The sequence below is a fragment of the Vipera berus genome, assembly GCF_964194415.1.
Source record: "Vipera berus genome assembly, chromosome: Z".
NCBI classification, from domain to species: Eukaryota; Metazoa; Chordata; class Lepidosauria; order Squamata; family Viperidae; genus Vipera; species Vipera berus.
The window spans coordinates 2269768-2283461 of record NC_138205.1 but is presented as its reverse complement, the minus strand read 5'-3'; the positions used below and the strand labels follow the sequence as shown (position 1 = coordinate 2283461).

At 51.1% G+C, this 13694-nt stretch overlaps 1 protein-coding gene across 5 annotated transcripts in view; it reads right to left on the bottom strand.

The window, feature by feature from the left end:
- Positions 1-13694, bottom strand: part of LOC308678228 (lysine-specific demethylase 6B-like) — a 95470-nt gene that overhangs the window by 60021 nt on the left and 21755 nt on the right. For all 5 annotated transcript variants that reach the window (XM_081345273.1, XM_081345278.1, XM_081345275.1 and 2 more), the window contains exon 2: positions 1538-1677. The gene's annotated coding sequence lies outside the window, so the exon portion shown is untranslated. The remainder of the gene's footprint in view (positions 1-1537; positions 1678-13694) is intronic.

The window sequence follows — 13694 nt, the reverse complement described above, 5'->3', positions numbered from 1 at the left end:
CCCCGCAGCCCTTACGTAGTGGATCCTCCCTCCCCGTGGTGCCCCCCCTCCTCCCTCCCACCCACCAGCCCCAGCTGCTTCTCTGGCCATGCGCCAGAGGGCGGAGACAGCATGGAGTCCACTGGCGGCCCTCAGGCAGCGGTTGCGAGGGGTGGGACGAGGAACCGAGCAGCTGCGAGCCTGCCTTTGTGCAAGATGCATTTGGGGGGGAGGAGAAAAAAGAGAGAGAGAGAGAGAGAGAGAGAGCATGGTTTTGATGTGCAGGGAAAGTGCAAACATCCACACGGCGATGTACCCAACCGAGGTTTCTACCCACAGAAGGCAACACCAAAACAAAAAAAGCCGCCGGTTCTGCTACCAGGTTAAGCAACTCATGTGCGCCGAGCGGTCCTTATTTCACCATTTCCATGTTGCAAAAAATGAATCTTGTTTTGTCAGCGGGTCACCGGGAAAAACCCATTCTGCTATTGACTTTCTCGCTTTGCGTCAGGTTCCTCTCCCCTGCCAACAGCTGGACGGAGCGCGCAACTAACTCGGCGTTATCCTCCAGAACCAAACTTTTACGGGGTTGGTGGGGGGAGCCACAATTGGGAGCAGAATTTCCGTGGCTAAGCGAGGCGATGGTTAAACGAGTCGCACCACATTTTTTTTTGTACCCTTTTTTCGCCACGCTTGTTAAAAGAGAATTGGGTGGGGGTTAAGCGAATTTGGCGAATTTGGCTTCCCCCGTTGACTTTGCTCATCCGAAGCTGGCTAATAATAATAATAACGGAAGGGACCTTGGAGGTCATCTAGTCCAACCCCCTGCTCAGGCAGGAAACCCTATACCATTTCGGACAAATGGCTGTGAAGGTTTGCAAAGGATGTCCAGAAGACCCTGCGACATGCCGGTTGCCAAGCGCCTCAGTTTTGATCTCGTAACTGTGGAGATGTGGCGACGGTCGTAAGTGTGAGGACCGGTTGTGAGCCACATTTTCAAGGCCACGGTCACATTGCAGCATGTGCTAAACGAGTGGGCGTGAGTCGAGGACTAACTTCCAGCCACAGAAGGCATTTCGGCGGGCAGCAGATATTACGCATCCTCAACTGACAGTTCATTTACGGACCGTTCCGAACTTACAACGGCATCGGAAAAAGTGACCGAGGACCGTTTTTCACTCTTACGACCATTGCAGCATCCCCCCCGAGTCCCACGATCAAAGTTTAGACCCTTGGCGACTGACTCACATTTATGACGGTCGCAGTGTCTCCCGGGGGTCAGGCGATCCCCTTTTGCAACCTTCTGACGAGCAAAGTCTGGGGGGGGGGAATCCGGATTGACACAACGACACTGTTACTCACTTAACGACTGGGCCGGGAAAGTCAAATGGGGCAAAACCCCCTTCGCCTATGCTGCGCTTAGCGACGGCCATTTCAGGCTCGGTTTTGGACGCAAACTCAAGAACTGCCAACAACGCGACGTGCGAGTGGGAAACGCACACGGAACGAGGCGGCGAATCCACGTGTGTGTGTGTGTGTGTCTGCTTGGGCCACTCACCAGAGGAGGAACATGCTCTCCTCGCCGTTCTCTCATGGGCTGGGGTTCCCCCCACACCGGGCCCATGCGCCGTCTCGGGCCACGAGGTGTGGCTGGTGGGGGGGTGCGGCTACTCTCCCGCCATGGTGCGGACCCCAACTCTGTAGGAAAAGAAGAAAGCAAGCGTTAGGCAGAGTGGTGGCGAAGCTACGGCACGCGTGCCGGAAGCGGCCCTCGGAGCCCTCTCTGTGGGCACGGGCGCCGTCACGTCCCACCTCCCCCCGCTGCCCCAACAGCAGCGCCCCCTGGAGGAGAGTCGCCCCGGAGTGCAGCCCGCACAGAGTGGCACAACCAAGGACACGGCACCCGGGCAGCGGGCACAAGACATGCCCGCACGCCCCGTCGTCGTGGTTGAGGCTGTGGGTCGTGGGCGGAAGGCGTGGCTGTCACGGCGCTGCTGGGCCACCTGGGTGACCTGTGGCGGGCCACAGAGGTGGTGGGTGGCCCTGCGGGCCGGGCAGGGCGGGAGCGGAGCAGGGACAGGGTGGCGGTTTTGGGACACTGTTGCTAAAATGTTCACCGTCACTGCGTTAGGGGGTTTGTTCCAAGGAGGTTTACCCGTGGCCCCCCATGTCCAATTTCCACTGCCCCAGGGTAAGCCACTGATTTCTGTTCACCTCTGTCCCTCCCGAGACAGCCGTGTCCATCTGTTCCCTCCCACACACGTGGCGTTCCACATTCCTTAGCACACATACGCCGCCGGTTCAGCCACGCTGCCGATTCGCAAAAAAAAAAACAAAACACCACCGCCGTCTCCCTGCTAAAAGTGGCACTGCGACCCCCAGGAGAAAAGGAGAGTGTGTGTGTGGGGGGGCTGTTTCCCGGCATGGCTACAGATAGTCCTCAACTGGAGCCCGAGATTTACGTCGCTAACCGAGTCGTTTGTTCCATGAGTTTGGCCCCGTTTTACCAGCTTTCTTGCCACAGTTGTTAAGTTAGTGACACGATTTTCAAGGGCACCCGGCTTCCCCCCCCCCCCCCGTGGACTTTGCTCATCCGAAGGGGATCACAGGACCCCGGGAAACGGCGACCGTCATAAATAGGAGTCAGTTGCCGAGCGTCCGAATTTTGCTCACGTGACCACAGGGAGGCCGCGACGGTCGTAAGTGTGAGAAACAGTCATAATTCACTTTTATCGGTGCCACTGTAACTTCGACCCGTCTGTCAAGCGAAAATCAAGGGGGAGGCCCGAGTCACTTAGCAAACGTGTGGCCAACTTAACGGCGGTTCCCGTAACAACCCTGGAAAACAGGTTGCAAAATGGGGTGTGGGGTGTGTGGGGGAAGCTCCCTTATCCGCTGGTCCTGCTTAGCCACGGTTTGGGCTCAACTGCCATCGCAAGTCGAGGACTAACTATACAAGCCGGTTTGTCCCCTTGCGCTGCTAAGTGGTGGCCAAGCCAGAGTGGACGGCATGCCGTGATCCAGCCAGGGGACTCCATAACCCAGCCTTCCCTCTTCCCTTGCACCGATGTTGGGCCTGATCCCGAGAGAATAAGGGAAGGCCGCGAGGCTTTCTAACATCTTTCAACGTGGTTCAACCTGTCTCAAGTGGTTCCCCCTCTGGGCAAAACCAGCTCGCAAATCAACACACCCAAGCAACCTCAGTGACCTCTCCTCTCCCCTGTCCCGAACCTGCTTAGTCACACAAGTCTCACAACATGGGCCGGGGGTGGGGGTGGGGGTAGGGGGGGAGGGAGCAGATTACAAAACACGGGCCCCAGCCCGATGGCACCATGCGTCAGACATCAGGACGCAAGTACGACGGCCTGGGACAGCCGCCGGGATGGCGCGACGTATATCTTGCCGTTTCTGTATCGTCTTCGTGTTCTGTACTGCACAACCCCAGGAGTGAACGCAACTGGACAGGGTTTCGTGGCTAAGACTTTGGGGTGAGCCACAGTTAAGGGGGTGGGGGGGTTTCCTGCAGGGAGGGGGTCATGAAACTCAATAGAACAGAATATTTGTAGCTCAGGGCTGAACGATGGGAGTCCCTGGTGGTCTCCTGAGTCTGGCGGTTTCCTTACAGACGTTGCGTGACCTGAGTAGCGAACGCAATCAGTGCTAGGAAGGAATGGTTTTGGGGAGAGGGAGGAGGAGGAGGAGGAGAAGAAGGAGGAGGAGGAAGAGGAGGTGAAGGAGGAGTGGGAAGGAGGAGGGTGGGGGGAGGCCTGGCGCTCTCTGAAGGGAGCGGGGTTTGCAAGGAGAAGGAGGAGGAGGAGGGATCCTTGGTGTTCCCTGAGTTTGGTTGCTTCCTTGCAGACCTTTCATGACCCAAGTAGGTACATCATCAGCGCTAGACAGGACAGCAGTTGACTTTCGGGAGTTTGCAAACGCCCCCCACCCCCCACTAGCCCTGATGAGGTTCCCTAGTTGGGTCACGAAACGTCCGCAAGAAAAAAAATACCAAGCTTCAAGAGCAACGGGGGACCTCCAGTACGTCAAGAGGTTGGCCACAAGCAGGGCTTTTTTTCTCATAGAACGCTCAGAACGGCGTTCCGGCACCTTTTTTTGGATGGAACCTTGTAGGGTAGGCAAGGCGGGTTGTATGACGTGTGTGAGTTCCGGCACCTTTTTCTTTTACAAAAAAAGCACTGGCCACAAGAATGGAAGCTCCTATTTTTATAATTAGCTTCGCACACCGACGTGGGGAACCCCCGTGTTCTCGCTCATTTTAGAGACTCCTTCGGCCTCTAAAAGAGGGAGCAAGACGGGTGGCCCAGAGGCGAGTCTTGCACCCGGGGCCCACAAAGGAGACCTTCAACCAGGAAATGAGGCGTAGCAGATGACATCTCTAGCCTGGCCAGAAGAAAGGCTGTCCTGTGCCCAGACAATGAACACAGCCCGGCCTCGTGGCGTAAGCATCCCCGCAGTGCCGCCCACGAGCGGAAGGGAGATCCTGTGTCTCTGTGTGGGAGTTCGAGTTCGCGTCCTGTGTGCGTCACCTACCGTGAACGGCGTGCCGCACCGCCGCATGCCGTACGTGCCCTGCACACATCACCTACCGCATACCGTGTACTGCGTGTACTGCACGAAACACGGAGCTAGGTGAGCGCCACGAAAACACAGGCTCCCTACGCCACACCCCTGCGACGCAAATCAGCCTACGGGATTGTCTTCCAACGGTACACTGCCCCGCCGGAACCGACTACCACACACGGATGTTTGACGGGGGTGGGAAACAAGGTCCTCGACACACGAACCCCCCCACGATTGAATCCGAAGTGTCCATGGCTAAGCGAGGTAGCCGCGAAGTAAACTTTGGCCCCATTCGACGAATCTTCTGGCCGCGGCTGTTAAGCGAATCGGGGCAGTTGTTCAGTTAGGCGACGCGGTGGTTAAGTGGCTTTTCTCCCAAGGCCGCAAAAGGGGATCAGTTGACCCTGGGACGCTGCGACCGTCATAAACGTGAGGCAGTTGTCAAATGTCGAATTTGGATCAGACTGACCGGGCGCCTGCTGCAAAGGTCATGTGAAATTCGGTCCTCGGTCACTTTTTCCCCCCGGTGCTGCTGTAACATCAAATGGACACTAAACAAGCTGCCATAAGTCGAGGACTATCTGCACTCGTTTAAATAAATATAAAATCACCGGCCAAAGAGCTTGGGGCTGGGGTAATTACAAACCAGTGAGGAGTGTCTCGCGTCCGTTGAAAGAAAACTTTGAAGCTCTTTGAAGAAAAACTTGAACAGCCCTTGGTCCGAAACAGCGCAGGATTCCCTGCTTGAGCAGGGGGTTGGGCTAGAGGACCTCTCAGGTCCCTTCCAGCTCTTGTTCTGCTGTGAAGTGGAGAACTTAATCCAATTAAATATCTATTTTGATCTTGTACTTCACCTTGGCCTTTGAACAGGTCGCAAGCCGTAGCGAGGAGCAGCTTCCAAAGCACTCCGAAAGGGGGGTGGTTCCTCCCAGGGACCCCCCTACCCTTTTAGGAAAACCTAACCTATTTCACCCCACCCCCACCCCCCCACCCTAAAAAAACAACCTAACCCTGGGATGCTTTTTAGCACTTCCGAGCATAAGCTTCGGGACAGGGTGGATGGGGGAAATCTCCAGCGCATGGATGCTGCAATGCTGCAGCTGCCCTCTTTGCCCGATGATGCAACCCAGCGCAATCGGCTGCGTCTCATGATGTAACTGCTTCCAGAGGTGGCCAAGCAGCTGGTCGGGCCCAGGGGTCTCTGGGCGGTATTTCGGGACTAAGCCCTGAGGATGGCGCACAGCCGCCTGTTCTAACCGGGATGACTGCTTAAGAGAGACTCTCCGCCATCCAGGTCGCCGTTGCCCCGAAGGTGCTTTTTCAGGAGGCAACTGGACCGTCTCGTCTTTTTCTTTGAAAGGCTTTCTTTTCCTCCGTTTGTTATTCTCCGAGTGGCCTCAACGGCTCTCTAAAAGAAGGCAAATGACCAGCCATCTGCAAGGAGTATAAATCCTTCCATTCCCCGCCATCCAGTCGAAGCTCCTGGGACGAGAAGCGAAACCTCTTCAAAGAAAAACAAGGAAGTCCAGTTTGCCTCTTGAAAAAGCACCTTTGGGACAAACCTCCAAGTGGCCTCAACGGCTTTCTAAAAAATGCAAAGGACCGGCTGCCTGCAAGGAGTATAAATCCTTCCCTTCCCCAGCATCCAGTCAGAACCTGAGGAAGCTTCTGAGATGAGAAGCGAAACCTCTTCAAAGAAAAACAAAGAAGTCCAGTTGCCTTCTGAAAAAGCACCTTTGGGACAAACCTCCAAGTGGCCTCAACGGCTTTCTAAAAAATGCAAAGGACCGGCTGTCTGCAAGGAGTATAAATCCTTCCCTTCCCCAGCATCCAGTCAGAACCTGAGGAAGCTTCTGAGATGAGAAGCAAAACCTCTTGAAAGAAAAACAAGGAAGTCCAGTTGCCTCCTGAAAAAGCACCTTTGGGACAAACCTCCAAGTGGCCTCAACGGCTCTCTAAAAAATGCAAAGGACCGGCTGTCTGCAAGGAGTATAAATCCTTCCCTTCCCCAGCATCCAGTGAGAACCTGAAGAAGCTTCTGAGATGAGAAGGGAAACGTCTTCAAAGATTAATTCTCTCTTCGTTTAGTTTAGCACTGGGGTATCTCTTTTGGGGGGTGTTGGGGGGGCAGTCAGCTCAGTATTGCTAGTCCTCGACTTACAAACATTCGGTGACCGTTCTAGGTTATGACACTGGGAAAAAAAACCCAACTAATAATCAGGTTTCACACTTACGACCGTTACACCATCCTCATGGTCACCTGATCAAAATTCAGATGACTGGCAACTGGCCGGTACTTGTGACGGTTGCAGCGTCCTGGGGGGGGGTCACATGATTTCACCCCCCCTTTGACGACCTTCTGACAAGCAAAGTCAAGGGGGCCGCCGGATTCACTGAACAGCGGCATGACTCACTTAACAACGGTGGGGGTTCCCTTCACAACCGTGGCCAGCAAGGTCGTAAAATGGGGCGAAACTCAGGAGTTAGGACCGGTCCTTGCAATTACGACAGCCACGGGTTCAAAGATTGGACGCTTGGCAACCGTCTTCTATTTACGACGGCTGCAGCATCCTCACCCCTCCCCCTCGTCACATGATCGCCCTTTGCTACCTTCCGACAAGCAAAGTCGGGGGATGGAGGGGGGGGAGAAGCTGGATTCACTTGAGGACACGTGATTTGCTGATCAACTGCAGGGATCCATTTAGCAATCATGGCGAAATAAAAAAGCTCATTAAGATCGGGTGCGACTAGCTTCACGACCGCCCTGCTTAGCAACGGAAATTGTGGTTGTAAATCGAGGACCGCAAGAATCTGCAGATAATCTGAGGCAAGCTAAGGCTGTGCTTCTCTACCTTGGCCCCTTGAAGATGGGTGGACTTCCACTCCCAGAATTCCACAGGCAGCATGCTTTCAAATGGGTAGATTTGGGGGGAATTCTGGGAGCTGAAGTCCACCCACCTTAAAGCAGCCTGGCTGGGGAATTCTGGGAATTGAAGTCCACAAGTCATAAAAGGGCTAAGTGTGAAGACCCCTGCGACTTAAAGAATGCTGGCTGGGGAATTCTGGGAGTCAAAGCCCACCCACCTTAAAGCATGGATGGCTGGGGAATTCTGGGAATTGAAGTCCACAAGTCATAAAAGGGCCAAGTTTGAAGATAAGTTGAAGTCCATTTAACTTAAAGCACGCTGGCTGGGGAATTCTGGGAGCTGGTCTACCTACCTTAAAGCATGGATGGCTGGGGAATTCTGGGAGTCAAAGCCCACCCACTCTAAAGCAGGCTGGCTGGGGCATTCTGGGAGTCAAAGCCCTAAGATGTCCCTAGCAGAGGGGAAAAAGAACTTTTCGGGGGGGGGGGCTTGCCTGACACCCACTCAGCTGTAGTAGCAGGCGCTTCCTCTACGCTCTGACTTGCAGTCTCCCGGTTCAAGCGTGCGACACGCATGGTTTCGCTTTGGGCACCACAGAGCCCGGGACGGGTGCTATTCAAGTCTGTCTAGTTTTTCCTGTCTTTCTCCCTCTCCGCACGGGGAAAATGGCACTCTGGAGGACGAGGAGGATCTCCGGGGAGTCCTCAACTTATGACCGTCACGGAACCCAACATTTCTGCCGCTAAGGGAAACGTCCGTTAAGCGAATCTGCCTCGTTTTGCAAACTTTTACTGACCCTAACCCTGATTTTCCCCACCGGCTTTGCTCCTAAGGAGGTCGCAAAAAGGGGATCACGCGAATCCGGGCCGCTGCGACTGTCATAAATATGAGTCGGCGGTGCCAAGCGTCTGAATTTTGGTCGCGTGACCCCGGGGAGGCTGCAGCGGTCGTTAAGTGTGGAAATACTTAAATCCCAAGTCATTTTTCTCACTGCCGGTTTTAACTTTGAACGGTCCCTAAACGAACGGTTGTAAGTTGGAGGACCACCACTCTATGGCCACTCCCCTTCCTGGTTGCAGGTAAGAAACCCAACCCCCCCCCCCAACCTAAATGCAGATCTCCAGCTAGCCCCACATCCTGGGAACTTCCGTTAATTCCCACGGCATGGCAAAGTCAGCCTGAAGTCCCATTGCAAAATTGGAATTCTCTCCCCTTCCCTGCCTTTAGCATCACAAACGCACCGATTGTCGTCATCTATCCAAGCGCACAGCAACAACACACCCACACGGCCTCGTCAGAGCTGGGGCTCTTGAGATGGGCTGAATTCAAATCCCCACTGGAAACTGGCCATGGAGCCGGGAATGTGCATTCAAACGAGCAGGACGACCTGTATCTAGCTAGCACAGTCCTTCTCACAACTGGCCGCTTTGGAATAGAATAGAATAGAATAGAATAGAATAGAATAGAATAGAATAGAATAGAATAGAATAGAGCAGGAAGGGACCTCGGAGGTCATCTAGTCCAACCCCCTGCTCAGGCAGGAAACCCTATTATCATTTCAACTAATCAATCCATGAACCAATCAGAATAGAGCTGGAAGGGTCCTCAGAGGTCTTCTAGTCTAGCCCCTTGCTCAAGCAGAAAACCCTATTATCATTTCAACTAATCAATCAATGAATCAATCAGAATAGGAGCTGGAAGGGACCTTGGAGGTCATCTAGCCCAACCCCCTGCTCAGGCAGGAAACCCTATACCAGGGGTAGGCAATCTCGGCTCTTTTATGACTCATGGACTTCAACTCCCAGAATTCCTGAGCCAGCATGGCTCAGCATGGAAACCTTTCCCTTTCCCCTCAGCGTGGCTGGCTCAGGAATTCTGGGAGTTGAAGTCCATGAGTCATAAAAGAGCCGAGGTTGCCGACCCCTGCCCTATACCATTCCAGACAAATGGCTGTCCAGTCTCTTCTTAAAAACTTCCAGTGTTGGAGCATCCACAACTTCTGGTGGCAAGCAGTTCCACGGGTTAATTGTTCTGTCAGGAAGTTCCTCCTTAGTTCCAGGTTGCTTCTCTCCTTGATGAGTTTCCATCCGTTGCTTCTTCTCCTGCCAGGCTGGGGAATTCTGGGAGTTGAAGCCCACCCATCTTCAGGTAGCCAAGGTTGGGAAACACTAGTCTGGCATTTACTACAGGCTGTCCTCAACTTACAACAGTTCGCTTAGTAACCGCTCCAAGTTACAAAAGCACTGGAAAAAGTGACTTACAACCATTTTTCGGAGCACCTCCATGGTCACGTGTTCAAAATTCAGAGGCTAGGCGACTGACTCGTGTTTATGATGGACGCAGCATCCCCGGGGACGCCCGATCCCCTTTTACGACCTCCTGATAAGCAAACTCACGGGGGGGGGGGGGGGGAGCCGGATTCACTTAACCATTTTACTAACTTAGTAACTGCAGTGATTCACTTAACCATTGTGTCAAGCAAGGCCATAAATTGGGGCAAATGTTCACTTATCAAATGTCTCGCTTAGCGACAGAAATTTTGCGGTCATACATCGAGGACTACCTGTGTTTCTCCCCTTTCACTTAGCACAGTTATCCGATTTCATTTAAGGGCGCAAGCAATATATTCTCAGATAATCCTCCATTTACAATCATTCGTTTAGCGACCGTCCAAAGTTACTGTAGCACTGGGAAAAAAGCAATTCACGATCAATCCTCGCATTTACGACCGCACGGTCATGTGATCAAAATTTAGTTGCTCGACAACTAGCGTGTATTTACGCCATCTGCAGGAACCTCATTATTTGCGACCTTCCCAGCCAGCTTCCGCCATAGTTCATTTCGCAATCGCCATTATTCGCTTAAACAACCGTGGCTCACATTGAGCACGTTTCACTTAACGACCACCAGAAATTCTGCTCCAAATTCTAGGCATAAATTGAGGACGGCCCATTTATCCGAACCTTCCTAAGAGCATAAGTAAACGGGTTGTGTTCACAATGTCCTGGACTACAATACCCATCTACCCCAGCAAAAATATGAGCTAAGGGGAGAGATATACAGCTAGTCCTCGACTTACGATGGTGCATTCGGTTGCCAAAGTTACAACAGCTGGGAAACAAAGACACTCATGGCCATTTTTCAAGCTTGTCACCGTTGCCACGTCCCCATGGTCAAAACTGAGACACTTGGCCGCAAGGCGACTCATATTTACGACGGTTGCAGTGTCCTGGGGTCACGTGATCAAAATTTAAACCCTTGACAACCGACTCACATTTACGATGGTTGCTAGGTACCCAGGGTCACGTGGTCGTCCCCTTTTGTGACCTTCTGACAAGTCAATGGAGAATCCGGACTCACTTAACAAACGTGTTACTAGCTTAACCGCTGCAGCGATTCACTTAACGATGGAGTTGAGAGAGGTTGTAAAATGGGGCAAAACGCGCTTAACTTCTGCTCTCACTTAGCCACCGGGGCAAGAAAAATTGTCAAGACGGGGGGGGGGGGGGGACAAATTTGGCTACACAGATGTACAGGTTAATCCTCGGCTTACGACAGCTGACTTAGCGACCGCTCCAAGTTACAACGGCACTGAAAAAAGTGACCAAGGACCATTTTTCACACTTAACGACCGTAAGGGCATCCCCGCGGTCACGTGACTCACATTATTCGGATGCTTGACAACTGACTCACATTTATGACGGTCGCAGAGTCCCGGGGGGTTGGGGGTGGCATGCGATCCCCTTTTTGCGACCTTCTGACCAGCAAAGTCAAGGGGGAGGGGGGGGGGAAAAGCAGGCTTCGTTTAATGACCGGGTGACTGATTTAACACTTGCAGTGATTCGCTTTACAACGGTAGCCAGAAAAGTTGTAACGTGGCGCAAAACTGACTGAACACAGTTCTCACTTAACGACATAAACCTTGGGCTGAGTTGCGGTCGTAAGATGAGGACTGCCTGTAATTTCCTAGCGGGGGGGGGAGGAAGACCCCCGTAGAAAAGTCCCGAGAGAGAGACTCAACTTAACACCTGCCAGGGTGAAGGGAGAAAGGGGGAGAATAGCTAAAAGTGGGCTGTCTGGGTGTGTATACACACACACGCACACACACAAGCACACAAGAGCAGTCATCTGAAGCCAATTCCCCCCCCATGCCTCTCTCTCCCCTTCCCGGAAATGGCAGCCAGCCACAGACCCCCACCCACCCAACCCACTAGCACGTGGCCCAAGCCTTCCTCCTTCACTACGACAAAACGGATTAAAACACACACAAACACACCTACGTTGATAAGGCAAGGAAAGCACCGAACTGATTAAAGACACACACAAACACACGTTTGCATTTGGGCAAATTGTGAGGCCAGTGTGCAAAGGACGGCAACGGCACTTCAGACTGGGAGGGTGGGGTAAAGTTAAATAAAATAAAATAAATAAATAAATTTAGAAAAAGGAGAATTTCTTTCAGGTGTTTTGGGCCAAAGTGATTCAAAAACTTCGCCGTTGGGAAAGATCCGGCCGGCCGCGGCAATATCCACTTAATATATACAGGCAGTCCTCGCTTTACAACCTCAGTCGAGTCCCCAATTTCCGCCGCTAAACGAGACACTTGTCGAGGGGATTTTTGCCCCGTTTTACGACCTTCCTCGCTGCTGTTGTTAAGTCGATCCCTGCAGCTGGTCGTTAAGCGAGGCCGCTTTCCCCATTGACTTTGCTGGTCGCAAGGTCGCCGAAGGGGATCACATCACACACACACACACACACACAAACACACACACACTCACTGGGACGCTGCGACCGTCATAAATGTGAATCCCTTGCCAAATTTTGACCATATGATCGTTGGGGATGCTGCTGCGATGGTCGCTAAGTGTGATAAACGGTCCTAAGTCATTTTTCTCAGTCCTGTTGCAACTTTGGTCACTAAATGAGCTGTTGTAAATCGAGGACTGGTGCCGTGTAAAAAGCTGGCATGGCATATCCTGAATAGGAGATCTGCAGAATGTGGGAGGTTTTTAGGCAAAGTATGAAACATCTTTTACTTTTTATTATGTTATATGCATTCCCTAGCCTAGCCATTATATATTATATATAATACTATATACTATATACTATATACTATATACTATATATATATATATATATATATATATATATATATATATATATATATATATATATATATATATATATATATATATATATATATATATATATATATATATATATATATATATATATATATATACATACATACATATAATGTAATATGTAATTTAATCTATTTTAATTTATACTATTTTTCTATCATATTTTATGTTGCCCTGTAAACCGCCCTGAGTCCTTCGGGAATAGGGCGGTATAAAAATTTAATTAAATATATATATATATATATATATATATATATATATATATATATATATATATATATATATATATATATATATATATATATATATATATATATATATATATATATATATATATATATATATATATATATATATACACACACATACATACACACACACACACACACATTATATAATACCTAGGCATTTTGCAGAAGGACGAGCTATTTAGGCCAAGTATTTAGGCAAACTAAGCCTTTATTCAAAATGACATGCATGAAAACGGAGAAGAAATGCAAAATAAAATACAGGACTTCCTTTACTTTATAAAACCAAGAGAAAAGAGACCCGTATTGGCGTACTTGCTTCAGCAAGGAAGCCTAGGATGGCATTTTAGCAGAAGGATTCTCTGCAAGTAAGTCCTCTACTTACAACAGTTCATTTACTGAGTGATCAAAGTTACAGCAGTACTGAAAAAAGTGAATAGAATAGAACAGAGCTGGAAAGGGACCCTGGAGGTCTTCTAGTCCAGCCCCCTGCTCAAGCAGGAGAACCTATACCGTCTCAGACAGGTGACTGTCCAGTCTTAAGGATTGTTTTTCACACTTAACGACCGTTGTGGCATCCCCCGTGGTCAGGGGATTAAAATTCAGACGCTTGGTGACCAATTCGTAGTTACGACGGCTGCAGCATCCCGGGGGTGGTGAAGTGTCACGCGATCCCCTTTTGCGACCTTCCGACAAAGCAAACTCCACAGGGCAAGCCGGGTTCACTTACCTGCCGTGTGACTCACTTAACGGCCGCAGCGATTCACTGCACACCCGGGTTGAACAAGGTCGCAAAACGGGGCAAAGCTCGCTTGACAAATATCTCGGTTTGCAACAGAAATCTGGAGCTCCCTCGTGGCCGTAAGTCAAGGACCACTTTC